This window comes from Bidens hawaiensis, unplaced genomic scaffold (genome assembly GCF_021521415.1).
Source record: "Bidens hawaiensis isolate Kalapana, Puna unplaced genomic scaffold, B.hawaiensis_p1.1 tig00044377_1, whole genome shotgun sequence".
Taxonomy (NCBI): domain Eukaryota; kingdom Viridiplantae; phylum Streptophyta; class Magnoliopsida; order Asterales; family Asteraceae; genus Bidens; species Bidens hawaiensis.
Genome location: NW_027497891.1, coordinates 27,277 through 34,280, shown reverse-complemented (window position 1 = coordinate 34,280; position 7,004 = coordinate 27,277).

The following is a 7,004-nucleotide window of genomic DNA, read 5'->3' as shown; positions in this document are numbered from 1 at the left end:
TTTAACAAACTCATTTCATTTCACATCATCGAAAATGTCACATAACCAAATATTCATAACTCAAATACAACAAAATATAACAAAATATAGCAAATCAAATATTGTTCAGTTTTGCTAATATCCTAACGGTATTTGTGACGTTTTCTTCACCGAACTCCATAATCAATCTAGATGCAAACCTGTAACATTTCATAAATAAAGTTTATCAACACAAAGTTTGGTAAGCAATTCATAAGTTTGAACAATAGATATATAGTATGAAAAGCCACAAAACTAGTATACAAAACCATAAATAATAGCTATAAACTTGGATAAATAGTTATCGCTAACAAGTTAGCGACACCCAACTATAAGGGGTTGCCAAATAGTTTAGGATTTTATAGTTATCGTTAATTGCATTACGTTAACGACACCTTGCCATGAGGGGTTGCCAAATGGTCTAGGATTTATAGTTCCACCATCCAAAAGCGATAAACACATAGTCAAATAAGCATAGAACACCAAATCGAGCAATTATTCAAGTAAGGTATACAACAACGTTTGTGGTTTAAGACCCAAGTATAAAACATTTAGTTTAGATAAGTTGAAATGTCACCCCCAAAATAAAAGATAGAAAACGGGGTATGAAGTTACTCACATTCAAGTAATAAACTTGAAAGATTGATTATTTGGAGATTTGCCGGAACGACGAGTTTAACGTATGAAGCCTAAATAAAAGAAAGTCTTGGATTTAGAAAGGTTGTCTTGAAGATCTTTAAATAAAATAATTGTTGCAAAAAATAATCAATTAAAGTTCAAGGTTTAAAATGTAACTATTTAAGAATTTATAATAATAACCCTTTTAAAAAATGTAAGTTTGCTTAAAACCGGGTTAAAGTATCTAACCTTAATATTTACTTAACCAATGTTAAGTAATAAGGTGGGGAAAATGCTAAAATGCAAGTTCCATTAGGCTAAAGATACTAAAACGGGTTTTTAACGAGTGTTCGAGTTGTCGGTTCGGGTCTTGACAAATGGTCAAACCCAAAGTCAACTTTTCAAAATATTAATTGTTATGAGATAACTCATTAAAACATACTAACACTTAACCAAGTATGTAGATCTATTGTTTAGAACTAACAACGCACGTTAAGCGAGTGTTCGGTTTTGTCGGTCCAAGCTATGTTATGAGATCAAGTTGGATCCAACTATTCCAAGTACTTAAGAAAATAATTAAAATCAGTTTGTAAACTATTTTTTAAAGAATTATACAAGTCTTGATAACTAAAAACACACTTGTGTGTCTTAAGCGAGTAAAAGTCGGTATAGTTCGGTCTCCATCTCACAAATAGTTCATAGATGGTTTCTACATGCCCAAATATCATAGAACTTGTATATTGGTTTATAAATGAAGAAAACTTAAATTTTACAACAAAAAAAGTTAACTACAAGTCTTTTAAGCAAAAGTTTCGGTTTAGTTCGGTTTCCATCTCCCAATGAGTTCATAGATGGATTCCATATGCTTAATATTAAAGAACTTGTAAAAATGATTTTTGAAACTCAAATCTAGCAATAAACATGTTTAAACAACTATTTTAACAAAACTAGTAAACAAAAGTTCGGTTTCCGGTTTGGACTAGTTTCGGTTAAACCGAGGTTAGTCTTATACAAACCCACACCATGGAACTTGTAAATAAGATGAACAAACTAAAGGGTTAGAAGTTAGTCATAAGTGATATGTATAATAAGTTATGTGTGTGTAAATATATATCAAGAACACGAAGTCCTCCATGAAGCCTTGCCTTATGAAATTCGAAACTTAACCAATCAAAGTCGGTGAAGTAACAAATAAAGGAAACAAGGGGTGTGTATTATATATATGTTGTACCACCATATTCAAGAGTTAGTAATGTTAGATGAACAAGTTAGAATGAAAGACTATAGTTAGTTTGACTTGAGAAGTCAAAACTTCAAGAATACATAAGAAATAACAACCTTGAATCTATGGAGTTTGAGAGAGTTTTTGGAGATGTAGCAAGAGTAAAATGAAGAAGATGGGTGTGTATATATAGGGAAGGAGTGAAGGGCTGGGTATAAAGATTCTTTTATGGTTTGCATAAAAATGGGTATGTTTAAATGGTCAAACAATGCATAATATAAAAAAAATATATTTTATATATTTTAAATGACAAGATCCAATATTTTATATATTTGAAATGTTCGGGTTACAAACGGGTCGGGTTTACATAACAAAAGTGACCCGAAATTGACGAATGTCACAAGAAGTTTACTAAACAACGGCCCGTTTGGTTGTTTTCGGGCGAAAAATTTACTAAAAAGACGACTCGTTTGGTTATACTCGGGCGAAAAGTTTTGTAAAAAACGGTTCGTTTCGGGTGAAAAGTTTAAAAATATGATGATTTTGATGATATAGATATGATGATATATATGATGATTATGAGGATAAAGATATGGAAATATGGATATATGGAAAAGATGATGATGAGGATGAGAAACTCTTTAATGAAAATAAAGAATATATATTTCATATAATATAACTATAAACAAACACTTGTTTAGTTTAAACGGTAAGTTTTGCTTGTTGTTAACCCAAAGGCCGGGGGTTCGAACCCCGGCCGCTACACCATTTGAAAGAATTTTTTGATTTAGTTATAAGCTCAGGGGTAATATGGTCATTTCAACCTTTTTTGGTTAGTCAACTAACGGTCAACTGATGGCAGGGGCACAGACTGACCCGCCGGAGAAACATAGTGGCCCAAAGTTCACAAAATCTTTTTCAGGGGCTAACCCATTTCACGACGATATAAACCAGGGAGACAAAATGCAGATTTCTCTAATAATAATAATGTAATGTCATCTTTTTTTCTTTTAAGTAGATGACAAGTTCTCTTACAACGAAGATGCGAATCGACACGCATTCATAAACTCAGAATATAAAACCGAATTTGAAATCCTTTCACTAATAGTGGTAGATTAACTGAATGCTTTTGCTTGGCATCAAAACAATCACATATTATCATATGTTTTCATTCTTCATTGTACATATATATGCTTGAGAACATTTTTATTTGTCCAATTCACTCAAAAGGGGCAGTCACTTAATGCAATATCACCAGAATCAGTTCCTTTTTAAAAGAGGGTAGAGGGTGTGGATTATTCTTCCATGAATCATGGAAGAATTATGTTTTGGTTCTATCACAAAGTAATCACTATACTAGTCTAACTCTAATTTTTAGTTGTTACTTGAACCAGTGTACTACTGTGATGGGGGAATTTGTAAGGCTCGGTTTCGATAGCTCGTACACTCGCATTCAATCCATGGTTTTAAACAAATTTCATAACGAATAGTAGATATAAATAAGCACGTTGAAGTGTTGATAAAAATAAACACAGCGCAACGACAAATTCAAAATTTTATATCAGACCCTAATGTAGGTTTGACGCCTTTTGCGTTCGTGCTTTAGTGAGTTATATATTATGTGCTTCCATCAACATCTGATCAATGACACTATGAGGATTATATGTATAACAAAATATACATTATGAGAAATTGATTATATTAAAATGAATATTCTAATACATAACTTATCCATCCTTTCGAAACCCTAGAGGTCAGATTCATTTATGTCCAAATGAGATCTTTGAACTATTTCCTATTTTGGCAAACCCTTAAAGGTACCGCCAATAATTATATAATAATAATCACTATGAACATTTTATTAATTTATTAAATATTGAAATGCACAAATAACTATACCACCATCACTAAACTACATTCATGTTTATACAAAACACTCTTATTAAATTGTTAAACAAAATGTAAAGATAACTTAGTCAATTGTTTATACTTTATTAATTAAACATGTTACAGTTTCTTGAATCCTTAAACGAATTGATACATGATAAATATGTAATTAACCACTGCCACATGTCACATGATAACATATTTATTTTCGCGTATTTTATTTCACTTTTCACCCCTCGTAATATAGAAATCGAGGGTACCTTGCACCGTTGGGAAATTAATCGCCACACTGCTTGGGCATAACCACACGAGATGAAGATATGATTGGCGGTCTCATCCATCACCTCGCAAATCAAACATAAAACCAACGACAACCCGGTATTTCTTTATGAAACGAAACTAACATGGACAATTTCCTCAAATCCGCCCTCCAAGCTACAATACAAACCTTCTTCAACATCAAATTGTTCCAAACAAAGACGTAATAAGGGATTCAATAATTTTCCCGTGCAAATTAAGCTTTAAACTTCTAATTGAAAACCTCCCCGAATCATTTAAAAGCCAAACAGAATGATACACCAATTGGTAGACCATAAGACTGTCTCAACACAAAAAGCTTCAGCTCTGTCAAAGTGCTCTTGACCAGTCACATCGACCACACGCCATGCCTGACCACATAACCAAGCGGTCGAGGACCAAACACACATTTGACTTCTCGAGATAAAAAACTAGAGGAATTGAGTACATATAGACTCATCCTTGATCCAAAAGTCCACCCAAAACAAAGAACTTATACCTTTAGTAACGACAGGTTTGATGGTTTTACATAACTAGATTCTTGCATTTGCAAAATCAACGAAAAATATTGTAAATTTGCTTCCACTGCCCCAGAATCAAAAGCTTGCAGGAATAAACTGTCACAATCTATAAAAGAGATGAAGCAACCAAATTACCCACCGCCACAACCACTTCATGAACATTGCTAAATTCACATCTCATAAGGAACCTAGACCTAATTCCTTTGAAGCAATTCATTTCAATTGTAAAAACACATATTTTTAATTAGTCACAAGATGAGTCAAAAACAATACTTTTCTTTTTTGATCATAGATATCTTGATTATTTTGTTTTGACATGCTATGAGTGGGTTTATATATTTACATTGGCTCCCTTTGTTTTTTAGATATCGGATTTTAATAATCCAAGTTTTGATCAGCGCTAAGCCCAAATTTAAAAGTGTACCTCAACAGTCTTAACTTTCAACCTATTTCCTTCAACAAGCTTATCACTAACGGAGTCTAACCTCATTAGTGAAAAGTTCGTTGAAAGAAAATAAGTTGAAACTGTTGTGATACATTTTTAAAGTTGGGCTTAACGATGAGTCGAAGTTTTGATTGTTTAAGTCCAATATCTTATTTTTTTAATTAATCATCTCATCTATGTTTTTACCCCTTTACATCATATTACTTTATATCAGCATAACCCATGAACAAAAGTTGATAAATTGAACTATTCGAGGGGAGGTTGTAATTTGATTAAATTAAAAAATATTGTTTGAATGCAAAAAGACAAGACGTATAATATAAGTTAAAGAAATAGTTGGTTTTCAACTTTAAAGCCTTGGCAATATTAGCATGTATAATGATAACAAGATTTATTTAAAACTAATACTTAATCCTATTGGATTGTTAAGTTAATAAATTTTAGAATTGTTACTGACGGCTTCGAAGACTATAAGCATAAAAGATAAACCGATCAATAATCTCTAAGAAAAATTGATATACAATTAAATGTTTGAACTATATTACAATAGATGTCGTTTATAATGATTTTCAAAGTTTTAGACGAAAACACAAAGGTACTGAATATTAATGAAATTAGGGGATATTGAGTGATGAATCAAAGCATTAAATTGTTAACCGGTGCAAGTAAGAGCCTGTCAATTGATTATCGGAACACACAATTTCAATTGTGAAGGCCTTTTACTAACGTATTAGACTACGTTAGTTTTTCCTAACTTGGCCATGACATGGACGCTTAAATGGAATTTGTTTTAGTAATAAGAATAATAATATAATTAGTAAAACAATAAATCTAATCTAACTAATCTATTAAAGCAAAACATGTTTTCCACATGACCTCAAATATGTTATCCACATGGAATTCCAACTGATCGATTTCCATTTATACATATCCCACCTAATTAATTAATTTTTTAATTACCATTTCTTCAATTTAATAAATTTTTATGTTAAATGATATAAGAATTAATGCATTTAATACTATTTAATATCTACTAATTACCTCAACTTAATCAATTATGACTTTCTTAAAATTATATTATTAACAACTTTTAATCACCTCAATGTGAATGACATATTTGAAGGTCATGTGAAAAACATGTTTTGCTTTAAATATATATTATAATTGTTTCATATACTATGATATATATTTTATGTTAGATTTCACATATAACTTGTATCGAATATGCAAACATTTTTTTATTAACATTATATCATTTTTCGGCTCATGTAATACACGAGTTAGTAACCTAATAATGATAATACTACATGCATGCATGCACAGATACATACACTACCACCACCACCAGCCTCCAACAATAAAAACTTCAATCAACTCCAAATCATTTAAAACAAAGACAAATTCAAAATGGCGTTGTCTTTATACGAGCGTATTCCACACAAACCACAAATAAAAATCATTACAAGTGCATAAGTTTAATCTGAAGCCACAAAATCATCGATCATCATACATCACTATGCCATTTGAACTTGATCTAAATCATATAGCGGGGATATCTCGAAGGTTGGGTGGAGGGGGTTTGGCCAATGACATGTGATGGTGGTGGTGAACGTCATTTGCATGTCTTTGTATGCAGAGTCATCTCATAAAATTTTAATACCTCGGACGAGCTGAAATAAAAAGTCTCGTAGGCCCTAAAGAATAATGAAATATATAAGCTAATCTTTTTAAATGATATTAACCTGAAGCCACAAAATCATCGATCATCATACATCACTATGCCATTTGAACTTGATCTAAATCATATAGCGGGGATATCTCGAAGGTTGGGTGGAGGGGGTTTGGCCAATGACATGTGATGGTGGTGGTGAACGTCATTTGCATGTCTTTGTAATGCAGAGTCATCTCATAAAATTTTAATACCTCGGACGAGCTGAAATAAAAAGTCTCGTAGGCCCTAAAGAATAATGAAATATATAAGCTAATCTTTTTAAAT